Here is a 13,548-nt window from a genome sequence, read left to right as displayed (position 1 = left end):
GTGGAATGGAAGATCAGGTGCGTATAAACGTTCTATTCTCCCCTGGATAAAACGAGCAATTCAAGGTGAAGTTCAGCCTGAGATTTTTAGTCTGGGCTTCTCCTCTGGGTCACAGGAATGCAATTTGTTTTGCACTCCTGAGACTCGTTTTCAGCGGAGATCATTCTGAAGTCCGCTCTCCGCTGATGTCCCTGTAATCAGTTGAGGCAGCGCGTCATCCCAGCTTCCAAGTCTGGATCCACCTGCTGCCTTGATTTATGGCAGTCTCAGTGCCTCAGCAAGCCGCTGAGATGACCGCTCCTGCCCCGCCACTGCTCAGTGCTCCAATGAGCGTGGAGAATAGAGCAGAAGTGATGCTGACTGCTCTGCTTGGAGAGGAGTGAGAACCGAGCCATCAGCGGTGTTTGGTGGCTCGTTTCTCAGTACAGAGACGCCGGGGGACAGATGCAGTATCAGTCTGATGCTGCATCCAACGTGGTAAGTATGACTATCAAAAAAAAACATACTTCTCTTAACCCTTGCAATGCAGGGACAGCTCCACTGGGATTTTTTTTTACCCGGTGTTGGGCTTTAAAGAAAAATTAGTGAACTTTTTGATATTAACACAGCTGTAGTATGCTGGGATGCATTATTAAAGTAAAAAAAAAAAAAGAAAATGTACAGAAATGTTTGTTTTGTTCTCTTCTAGTGCTGTAGACTTCTACCCTCTTTCAAGTGTCTACGGTAGCAAGCTGGGTGCTAAGGAGGCATCTGTGCGCATGCACCTCCAATGGGTCCTACAACGAGCTGTGTGTCCATAGACAGGACATACCCGCGATCGGCAGTGACAGAGCAACGTGGAGCTCCATGTGTAAACACAGAGCTCCGCGTCCTGTCAGGGAGAGAGGAGACCAATCTGTGTCCCTTGTACATAGGGACACAGCTCGGTCACCTCCCCCAGTCAGTCCCCTCCCCCCACAGTAAGAATCACTCCCCGGGAATACATTTAACCCCTTCCTCGCCCCCTAGTGTTAACCCCTTCCCTGCCAGTCACATTTATACAGTAATCAGTGAATATTTATAGAACTGTTCGCTGTATAAATGTGAATGGTCCCAAAATAGTGTCAAAAGTGTCCGATATGTCCGCCGCAATATCGCAGGCCTGACAAAAATCGCAGATCGCCGCCATTACTAGTAAAAAAAGAAAAAAAAATCATAAATCTATCCTCTATTTTGTAGGCGCTATAACTTTTCAATCAATATACGCTTATTGCGATTTTTGTTTTTACCAAAAATATGTAGAAGAATACTTATTGGCCTAAACTGAGAATTTTTTTTTTTTTTTAATTGGGATAATATTATAACAAAAAGTAAAAAAATATTGTGTTTTTTTCAAAATGTTCTGTATTTTTTTGTTTATAAGCCAAAAAATTAAAAACGCAGAGTTGATCAAATACCACCAAAAGAAAGCTCTATTTGTGGGAAAAAAATTATAAAAATAAAATTTGGGTACAGTGTTTTATGACCGCGCAATTGTCATTCAAAATGCGTCAGCGCTGAAAGCTGAAAATTGGTCTGGGCAGGAAGGGGGTTTAAGTGCCCAGTAAGGAAGTGGTTAATCAAACTTTGTTCAGCCAGGTGGTGCTGACAAGCAGCTTGAATTAGGAGAAATTCAAGTCTTGAACGTCAGTCAAGAAAAAACCTATTAAAAGACAACCATAGCTATACAGATTTTTGCCACTATATACATCTGGTAAAATAACAATACAACTATTAGTGTCACTTACAGCTGCAAATGATAACACCATCAGGTGAACAGAAGCAAATTTACACGTAAACTTAAAAAAAAAAAAAAAATGTTTGGGAGGGGTCCTTTAACCAAAACTCATTTCTTTCCGCTTTTTATGTATCATCAAACTACGGTATATACCAATATTGTGACAAGATTGCTTGTGCAATGCTGCCCTCTTGTGATCATTGAAGGATATTCGCTTGTGATTAGCTAAATTCCCACATAGATAGAAACTGTGCTTTAGCAACTTGCCCACTGGGCAATTAAAGTGGAGTTCCACCCAAAAGTGGCACATTTGGCACCTTTCAGGGGGGGAGGGGGGAACGAGGACCTGTTTTTGACATGTTCCCTTCTCTACGCCTAGTAAAATGGGCCGCGGCGAAGTACATCAGTGAGAGAGCCCAAAGGCTACATTGCCGGGTTCCCTTACCAGAAATGGCAGCGGCAGCACCCGACCAGCCGATGTAAGCATCGGCTGCGGTGTTGACATCGCTGGACTCTAGGGCAGGTAAGTGTCCTAATGTTAAAAGTCAGTAGCTACAGTATGTGTAACTGCTAACATTTCATTTTTAAAGTGGTGGGCGGAACTCCGCTTTAAAGCCCCTTCCTAACCAGGCCAATTTTCAACTTTCGGTGCTCTCACATTTTGAATGACAATTACGCAGTTATATTACACCGTAACCATATGAAATGTTTGTCCTTTTTTCCACACAGAGTCTACAAGCTATGGTTCCAATCACTGAAAATGTATCACACTTGATCTAATTTCTTGAGAACTAACATGCCAGGACAGTACAAATACCCCTCAACTTACCCTTTTTTGGAAAATAGACATTCCAAGGTATTCATTTTTTTTCACAAAATTGTCATATTAACAGGTTATTTCTCTCACATGGCATATGCATACCACAAATTACACCCCAAAATACATTCCGCTACTCCTCCCGAGTATGGCGATATCACATGTGTGAGACTTTTACACAGCCTGGCCACATACAGAGGTCCAACATGCAGGGAGCACCATCAGGAGTTCTAGGGACATAAGGCACAAAATAACCCAACGTATATTCTATGAGGCATAATGAGTCTTTTTTTCCACAGGTTTTTGGAAAATGTGGAAAGAAAATTAAAACACATTTTCTATGCATTTTTAAAAAAAATTAACAGCACTGACAGGCGCTGATGAGGATCCGCTGTTAGGATGGCGCTGATGAGAACTTATGCCGCGTACAGACGGTCGTTTTATGCGATGTAAAAAAATTACTTTTTTTAAAACGTCAATTTAATTGACCGTGTGTGGGAGAAAACGTCGTTTTATGTCTTCTGAAAAACGACCAAAAAAAATTGAAGCATGCTTCAATTTTATGTGTCGTTTTTCAAAACGTCGTTTTTTACTTCACAGAAATTGACCGTGTGTAGCAAAAAACGACGTTTCAAACGACGTTTTTACACCCGCGCATGCCCAGAAGTTAGTTATGAAGCGAGCTTCAATGGAAAAACGTGGTGAACGTAACCTCGCTTTGCTAGAGCACTGTGAAAAAACGATGGTGTGTAGGCAACATCGTTTTTGAAAATTGAAGTTTCAAAGACGTCGTTTTTTACTTCACAGAAAACGTCGTTTTTTTACATTGCATAAAACGACCGTCTGTACGCGGCATTACTGATGGGCACTGTATTGGCACTAATTGGCACTATAGAGCACTTTAGTGGCACTCCTGGGCACTGATGTGGCACTCCTTTGCATTGATTTGGCACTGCTGGGGCACTCCTTGGCACTGCTGGGCTCTGATGGGGCACTCCTTGGCACAGATGGAGCACTCCTAAGCACTGATGGGACACCCCTGGGCACTGCTCCACACTCAAGCAGCCTCACTCTGCAGCTTCACCCTCCTCTCCTGACACAATCGGTGTGAGGAGAGAGATAGACCCGGACATGACGCCAGTTTGTTGACAGAGATTGCGCTGTCCAATTGGACAGAGCGATCAAGTGGTAAAGGGCCGCTGGGATTGGCCCTTTTCCCCCCAATCTGTGACGCGCCAGGTCCAGAGAACCTGGCGGTCAAGGACATTCCCGGGTGCGCGCCCCAGGGGGCGTGCAGGAGCACGATTCTGGGAGGACGTCATTGTACTGGCCCCTTCAGTGCTGCTTATTAGGGCCTCATTAGTGCCCATCAGTGAAAGCTGAAAACTGGCCTGGGCAGGAAGGGGATAAAAGTCCCCAGCAGGCAAGTGGTTAATAAATATAAACAGTGGGATTTAGCTGCGCTGCATGACTCGTCTGATAATTACATAAAATGTGAATTGTAAGTATGTACATAAAACACAATAGCCATGTGCACAAATTGACCTGTGCAAACAAACCACCATGACCACTTATACCTATTTAGTACAAATGTCATTAATCAATAGGAACTCCTATTCCCATGATGATCCAATACGATTTAAAAATGTGCCAAATCAGTGCCAAATGAATTGGCCTGTGCAGATAAAAACACTGTGACCACTTATAAAGTGAATGATAATAGTCCATATAGAATCCACTTCCCGTAAAGATCCAATGTGATTCCTAAATAACAATGCCAAATCAGTCCAAAGGAAAACGTGCAAAAGATACAGGATAGATGAACCTCCACCTCTTATCTCTTATGTGCTTACCAGCTCAAATGGATCTCTATGAATGAGTGTGGCTAGCGTGTGGCTAGCAGCCCTGCTTTGGATTTTCCTGGGACCTCCTGTATGTTATTCGCCTGTGTGTTCCGCCTTTAATCTCTCAATCAAAGCTCCCATTGAAGGTGACCCATGCCTAAACGTTCAGACCTGACCGGTATACTATTATTATTATATTTGAAGACTTTTTGGGTTTGTCCTACGCTCTTGCAATCTGTCGTTCATTTTAAATATTTTCAGCCTTGATTTCCCTTTTACATATTCTGATATATTCTTTGTAACTTTAAAATGATGGTAGTGGTCCTTTATGTTTATATTTTTAAATGCCGTATTATTTATAGCTTTTCTAATTTTGGTCATAAGCCACGTATTGGCAATGGAAATATATTTTGCATCCTACGGGCAGGCAGTTTCACAAAGAGTGGAAGAATCAATGAACTACCTAGAGCGCTCAGCATTGCCCTGGTAGTTCATTGAAAACTACAAGCTGACAGCCGCAAAGGATGTCAGTACTTGTTAGGGGTGCAACGGATCGTCACAGATCCGTGATCCGAACGGGCCACCCCGTTCGGATCGCCACACCCCGCGATCCGCGGAGCGCTCCGGAGCCTAGGCCTAGGAAAGTCCCCGGCTTCGGCCTAGCTCCGGAGCGGCGGCCAGTCTGCTGCCAGAGCCCAGCGTGACACGCCTCCCCGGGGAGGCGTGTCACGCTGTGCACTGGGCTCTGGCAAGCCGACATGGAGAGGGAATATTAGCAGAGAAGCACTGGTGTGAGAGGAGGGGGGGGGGGAAGAGCACATTTCAGGGGTGGATTAAAGAGGAAGCAGGTGAGGCTGTTTGGGACTTGTTAAAAGTACAATCTTGATGTTTTTACAGAAAATATATATATATATATATATATATATATATATATATATAGCTGTAAAAACATCAAGATTGTACTTTTAACAAGTCCCAAACAGCCTCACCTGCTTCCTCTTTAATCCACCCCTGAAATGTATGTGTGTATATATATACACATTTTTTTTTTTGGACCAATGAAAACACCCTTTTTTTTTTTTTTGCGCTGATCCGAAAATGATCCGATCCGTGACTCCTGATCCGAGGATCGATCCGATCCGTGAGTTTTTTGATCCGTTGCACCCCTAGTACTTGTAGTTCATTCATTTGAAGAACTCTATGAATGAATGATGCGGCCGAATGGATGGAGCCCTGCCGTGCTGTTTTCAAATAGTGACAGCTGGTACAGGGAAAAGATCCCCCGCCTGCTTTCACAGAGAGGGCTCGGATCGGGGAGCGGCTGCAGGAGTGGGAACATGTTACATGTTCCTAAGGTGAACTTATCCTTCAACCACTTAACCCCAAACGGTTTTACCCCCTTCATGACCATTCCATTTTTTGCTATTCGGCAGTGTGCTGCTTTGACTGGCAAATTTGCGGTCATGCAACACATACTATATAAATCAAAAAAGGCTGAAAATTTGGGAAAAAAATAAACAATATTTTCTACTTACTGTTCTAAAAGATATCCAACAAAATCTAATTTCTTCATAAATTTAGGCCAAAATATATTCTGCTGCATGTCTTTGGAAAAAAAAATGCCAATAAGTGTACAGTATATTTATGTGTGTGTGAAAGATAGAGCTATGGTATATATACTGGAATTTGCAGCTTTCACTTTCTGACTGCCTATCACATTTCTCAAGGTGCTAAAATGGCAGGACAGTACACCTACCCCCCTCCCCCCCATGAACCCATTTTGGAAAGTGGACACCCCAACAAATTTGATGAGAGGCACGTTGAGCACACGGAACATGGCTTTATTTACACCCCAAAACAGAATCTGCTAGCTACTTCACCGAAGTATTAGGCCCCGTACACACGAGAGGATATCCGCTGGAAACGGTCCGCCGGACCGTTTCCAGCGGATAAATCCTCTGGCGGATTTGGATCTGATGGCTGTACACACCATCAGATCGAAATCCGCGCGGAATACATCCGCGGTGACATGTCGCGCCGTCGCCTTGACAATGACGCGGCGACGTGCGCGACGCTGGAAGGTAAATACTTCCACGCATGCGTCGAATCATTACGACGCATGCGAGGGAGGGGAGCGGACGGACTGATCCGGTGAGTCTGTACAGACGACCGGATCAGTCCGCTGGACTGGATTCCGGCGGATAGATTTTGTAGCATGCTACAACATTTTTATCCGCTGGGAATCCGTCGGCTGGATTTTTATCCGCTGGGAAATGTCCGCTCGGACGTACAGGGAGTGCAGAATTATTAGGCAAATGAGTATTTTGACCACATCATCCTCTTTATGCATGTTGTCTCACTCCAAGCTGTATAGGCTCGAAAGCCTACTACCAATTAAGCATATTAGGTGATGTGCATCTCTGTAATGAGAAGGGGTGTGGTCTAATGACATCAACACCCTATATCAGGTGTGCATAATTATTAGGCAACTTCCTTTCCTTTGGCAAAATGGGTCAAAAGAAGGACTTGACAGGCTCAGAAAAGTCAAAAATAGTGAGATATCTTGCAGAGGGATGCAGCACTCTTAAAATTGCAAAGCTTCTGAAGCGTGATCATCGAACAATCGTTTCATTCAAAATAGTCAACAGGGTCGCAAGAAGCGTGTGGAAAAACCAAGGCGCAAAATAACTGCCCATGAACTGAGAAAAGTCAAGCGTGCAGCTGCCAAGATGCCACTTGCCACCAGTTTGGCCATATTTCAGAGCTGCAACATCACTGGAGTGCCCAAAAGCACAAGGTGTGCAATACTCAGAGACATGGCCAAGGTAAGAAAGGCTGAAAGACGACCACCACTGAACAAGACACACAAGCTGAAACGTCAAGACTGGGCCTAGAAATATCTCAAGACTGATTTTTCTAAGGTTTTATGGACTGATGAAATGAGAGTGAGTCTTGATGGGCCCGTGGCTGGATTGGTAAAGGGCAGAGAGCTCCAGTCCGACTCAGACGCCAGCAAGGTGGAGGTGGAGTACTGGTTTGGGCTGGTATCATCAAAGATGAGCTTGTGGAGCCTTTTCGGGTTGAGGATGGAGTCAAGCTCAACTCCCAGTCCTACTGCCAGTTTCTGGAAGACACCTTCTTCAAGCAGTGGTACAGGAAGAAGTCTGCATCCTTCAAGAAAAACATGATTTTCATGCAGGACAATGCTCCATCACACGCGTCCAAGTACTCCACAGCGTGGCTGGCAAGAAAGGGTATAAAAGATGAAAAACTAATGACATGGCCTCCTTGTTCACCTGATCTGAACCCCATTGAGAACCTGTGGTCCATCATCAAATGTGAGATTTACAAGGAGGGAAAACAGTACACCTCTCTGAACAGTGTCTGGGAGGCTGTGGTTGCTGCTGCACGCAATGTTGATGGTGAACAGATCAAAACACTGACAGAATCCATGGATGGCAGGCTTTTGAGTGTCCTTGCAAAGAAAGGTGGCTATATTGGTCACTGATTTGTTTTTGTTTTGTTTTTGAATGTCAGAAATGTATATTTGTGAATGTTGAGATGTTATATTGGTTTCACTGGTAAAAATAAATAATTGAAATGGGTATATATTTGTTTTTTGTTAAGTTGCCTAATAATTATGCACAGTAATAGTCACCTGCACACACAGATATCCCCCTAAAATAGCTAAAACTAAAAACAAACTAAAAACTACTTCCAAAAATATTCAGCTTTGATATTAATGAGTTTTTTGGGTTCATTGAGAACATGGTTGTTGTTCAATAATAAAATTAATCCTCAAAAATACAACTTGCCTAATAATTCTGCACTCCCTGTACAGACGACCGGATCTATCTGCTGGAACTGATCCGCGGATCAATCCCAGCGGATAGATCTGCTCGTCTGTACGAGGCCTTAGGGATACCACATGACAGACTTTTTGGGGGCCTAGCCACGTACGGGGACCCAGAATCCAATGACCACCTTCAGGCTTTCAAGGGGCGTAACTTGCGCATTTCATTGTTATGGGTAGTCAGAAAATGTATGGTGAGTATTTTGCAGATCTCATATTTTTGTCACAAGGTTTTGAAAAAGAAAAAAAATAAGAAAATAAATACATTTTTTGAGATTTGCAAAATACTTACCATGCTTCTTAGCAAATACCTTGGAGTGTCTACTTTCCAAAAAGGTGTCATTTGAGGAGTTTTTGTACTATTCTGGCATTTTAGTGCCCCCAAAAATGTAATAAATGTAATACATAGTCAGGAAATGAAATGCAAAAGTTACACCCTTTAAAAAGCCTGAAGGAATTCACTAGATTTTAGGCCTCTGTATGCAGTTAGGATACCAAAAAGTCTCACACACATAGTTTCCCCATACTCAGGAGAAGTATGTGTTTTGGGGTGTAAGTCTACATATACCCGTGAAGTGTGAGAAATGGTAATCTCTGGGAATCGTTCTGCGCTATGAACAGGAATCAATATACAGTACAGGGTTTAACAAATGTGCTTGGAATCTAGGAGCCAGAAAACGCGCCCCGTCCCGACGAGCTCGCGCGCAGAAGCGAACACATATACGTGAGTAGCGCCCGCATTTGTAAATGGTATTCAAACCACACATGTGAGGTATCGCCGTGATCGTTAGAGCGAGAGCAATAATTCTAGCCCTAGACCTCCTCTGTAACTCAAAACCTGCAACCTGTAGAATTTTTTAAACGTCGCCTATGGAGATTTTAAAGGGTAAAAGTTTGACGCCATTCCACGAGCGGACGCAATTTTGAAGCGTGACATGTTGGATATCAATTTACTTGGCGTAACATTATCTTTCACAATATACAAAAAAAATTGGGATAACTTTACTGCTGTCTTATTTTTTTATTTAAAAAAGTGTAATTTTTCCCAAAAAAAGTGCGCTTGTAAGACAGCTGCGCAAATACGGTGTGACAGAAAGTATTGCAACGACCGCCATTTTATTCTCTAGGGTGTTAGAATAAAAAATATATATAATGTTTGGCGGTTCTAATTAGAGGGAAGGAGATGGCAGTGAAAACAGTGAAAAAACACATTAGAACTGCTGTTTTACTTGTAATGCCAACGGCCACAACCAGATGGCGCCAAGTCACAGAAGGAAGCTTGGGCCTTCACAAGGCCGCAAAGCCGTGGCCTCAATTATCGTCCGTCGCGAGCCTGCCACGATCGCGCGGCTGGGGGACGTGGGGGGCGCACGGAGACACAGGATCCTGATCCGTGCGCCTCCACCTTCCCCGCTGCGCGATCGCGGCAGGCCCGCGACGGCCGGTAATTGAGGCTGCGGGCGCCCGGATTTTGTCGAGCCCTGATACAGTATATGTGTAGCTGCTGCCTCCACTTAGAAAACTACTGGGGGTAGAGTCAGAAACAAATAGGGTGTAATAGAGTGGGTATGGCACTGCTTTAGAACAAGGTGTGCCTCATTAAAAAAATTGTAAATAAGCAAGATAACAAAATTAAACGAGAAGACAAGCAAAATGACATTTGCTATAAGGTTGTAGTATATATGCATGCAATGCCAGCTGCTAATTCATTAACCACTTCAGCCCTAGAAGTATTTACCCCCTTATTGACCAGGCCATTTTTGCGATACAGCACTGCATTAATTTAACTGACAACTGCACAGTCGTGCAACGCTGTATCCAAATAAAATCTATGTCCTTTTTTTCCCACAAATAGAGCTTTCTTTTGGTGGTATTCGATCACATCTGCTGTTTTTATTTTTTGCGCTATAAACAAAAAAAGAGCAACAATTTGGAAAAATAAAAAATATTTTTTTCTGCTATAAAACATAGAACTGGGCGTTTTTTCCCCCTAAAAAAACGTCATTTACGATTCGAATCGAGTTTTTTTGATGGACACCGCGCTGGTCCTGGGGGGCTGCGGGCAGGAGATTTTAGGCCGCAGCTTTGGCCTAGTCCGCGAGGCCGGACACCGCGGACTAGGCCGAAGCCGCAGCCTCGCCTAAAAACTCATGCCTGCAGCTCCTCAGGACCGGTGTGGTGTCAGCTGCCGGTCCTGGGGAAAAAATCAATTTAGTCAAATTCTGAATCGATTTGACCTACCGACTCGATTTTTTAATCAAATCGATTTTTTGCATAACCCTAATAAAACATATCCAATAAAAATATGTACAAAAATCCAACTTTTTCATTAGTTTAGGCCGATTTGAATTCCGCTACATATTTTTGGTAAACAAAATTCCAATTAGCGAATATTGATTGGTTTGTGCAAAAGTTATAGCGTCTACAAACTATGGGATAGATTTAGGGACTTTTTTTTTTTTTTTACTAGTAATGGTGGCGAGCAGCGTTTTTTAGCAGGACTACGACATTGCACGCAGACAAATTGAACATTTAGTGACACTTTTTGGGGACCAGTGACACCAATACAGTGATCGGTGCTAACAAAATGCACTGACACTGTATAAATGACACGGGCAGGGAAGGGGTTAACATCAGAAAAATCTAAGGGTTAAATGCATTTCCTGTGTGTGCTTTCTGACTGTGTGTGGGATGCTGACAATAAACGAAAAGAGAGATGGGTGTTCCCGATTAGCATCTCTCTCTTCCTCTGTGACAGAAAGACGATCTGCCTTGTTTACATACGCAGACCACCATTCTGTCATTCCCATTCCCTAAACGATCGCGGGTGGCGTGTCCAATCACAGCGAGAGTGGGTCGCCGGTGGCACGCATACCCCAGACCAGGAAGAGCGAATGTACAGGTACGTTGTTTTGCGCAACTGGGTCCCCCCGCCGCAGTAAATGTGCGGTCCGGAACTGGTTAAACAAAATGTCCCTTTAAAATATTTGCATAGTGAACCAATTCATGCTGAGCCCTGACACCGTGGTCAGTTTACGTGCCTCCGTCCTTTTCCCCACCCTGCCTGTCAGCTCTGTGTCAGGGCCCGCCCCTCCTTTCCTGCTGCTGAAATAACTGTGTAAAGTACATGCAATCCCCTCTGTAAGAAAACGTTCTATTCTCCAGTCTGTGCTTTGTAAAAAATATGCCCATTTCTACCTTATTTCACAGCCCCGCTTGTCACTCACGTGACTCCTCGCTGCTCTCCTCCATGGCTGAAATCTCGGCTCGTTCCTCCTCTCCTCCCAACTGACGTCAGCGGGTGATTCTCAGCCCTCCCTCTGTAGCTGTCAGATTGGGAGAGGAGGAGATCAGCGAGCAGTCACGTGAGCGCCAATGGTGCTGTGAAATAAGGTAGAAATGGGCATATTTTTTTACAAAGCACAGACACTGGGGCATATAACATTTTCTAACAGAGAGGATTGCGTGTACACAGTGGCCTAACAACTAATAATAACCCATAAAATGGAAATTCTGCTCATCTGATTCCTCCCCCCTCCGGTGCCACATTTGGCACCTTTCAGGAGGGGGGGGGGGGGCGGATAGCTGTCTTTGACAGGCATCCTGTCCTACTTCCAGGAGACGGGCAGCGGCTTTCTACATCAGCAGCTCATTCCCCCTCCTCCTCCTCTGCCGGCCAGTGAAAGAGCGCAGCACGCTTCGCACATGCACAGTAAGCAACCTGCTGTGAAGCTGAAAGACTACACTGCTGAGTTCCCTTAGTAGCAATGGCTGCGGCAGCACCCGGCCAGCCAATTTGAAAATCGCCTGGGGTGCCGACATCGCTGGGCTGCAGGACAGGTAAGTGTCCTAATGTTAAAAGTCAGCAGCTGTAGTATGTGTAGCTGCTGAATTTTTATTTTTAAAGGTGCAGGAAGAACTCCTCTTTAACCACTTAAGGACCGCCTCCTGCAGATATACGTCGGCAGAATGGTACGGCTGGGCACAAACACGTGACCGCGGGACCCGATCGCCGCTGGAGTCCCCGGAGCTGAAGAACGGTCCCCGGAGCTGAAGAACGGGGAGAGGTGTGTGTAAACACAGCTTCCCCGTTCTTCACTGTGGCGCTGTCATTGATTGTGTGTTCCCTGATATAGGGAAACACAATCAATGACGTCACACGTCCAGCCCCGCCCCCCTACAGTTAGAAACACAGATGAGGTCACACTTAACCCCTTCAGCGCCCCCTAGTGGTTAACTCCCAAATTGCAATTTTTAGGGTTGTCCCGATACCACTTTTTTAGGACCGAGTACAAGTACTGATACTTTTTTTCGTGTACTCGCCGATACGATACTTTTTTTTAAATGCAGCCACGTGTCCCCAAATGCAGCCTTGTGTCCCCAAATGCAGCCTTGTCCCTTAATTCAGCCATGTCCCTAAATTCAGCCATGTCCCTAAATTCAGCCATGTCCCTTAATTCAGCCATGTCCCTAAATTCAGCCATGTCCCTTAATTCAGCCATGTCCCTAATGCAACCATGTCCCTAATGCAGCCATGTCCCTAATGCAGCCTTGTGTCCCTAAATTCAGCCTTGTGTCCCTAAATTCAGCCATGTCCCTAATGCAGCCTTGTGTCCCTAAATTCAGCCATGTCCCTAATGCAGCCTTGTGTCCCTAAATTCAGCCTTGTGTCCCTAAATTCAGCCATGTCCCTAATGCAGCCTTGTGTCCCTAAATTCAGCCATGTCCCTAATGCAGCCTTGTGTCCCTAAATTCAGCCGTGTCCCTAATGCAGCCTTGTGCCCCTAAATTCAGCCATGTCCCTAATGCAGCCTTGTGTCCCCTAAGACAATGCCAAGTCAATCCCCCCCCTCCCCCCGCCGCTGCCGACATCTAGTTACTATGCGCTGGGGTTACACAACAGCTGTCATTTGCATTTGAATAGCTGTGTGTTTCCCTGCCACGCCGTCATGTATAGCCCCTCCCCCTTGCCCAGAAACTTTGATAGACAGGTCACCCGTCGTATCAAAGTGCCCGGCAAGGGGGAGGGGCTATACATGACGGCGCGGCGGGGAAACACACAGCTATTCAAATGCAAATGACAGCTGTTGTGTAACCCCAGCGCATAGTAACTAGATGTCGGCAGCGGCGGGGGGAGGGGGGGGATTGACTTTGCTTTGTCTAAGGCGGCAGCAGCTCTCCTCTCCCCCATACGAGGACTGCTCTGCTCCGCCCCCTCTCGAAAAAAAAAAAAGTATTCTATCAGGCATCGGGAGTATTTGCGCGAGTACAAGTACTA

Source organism: Rana temporaria, chromosome 1 (genome assembly GCF_905171775.1).
Source record: "Rana temporaria chromosome 1, aRanTem1.1, whole genome shotgun sequence".
In the NCBI taxonomy this organism is placed as follows: domain Eukaryota; kingdom Metazoa; phylum Chordata; class Amphibia; order Anura; family Ranidae; genus Rana; species Rana temporaria.
The sequence above is the reverse complement of the archived record's forward strand: the minus strand, read 5'-3'. Positions refer to the sequence as shown.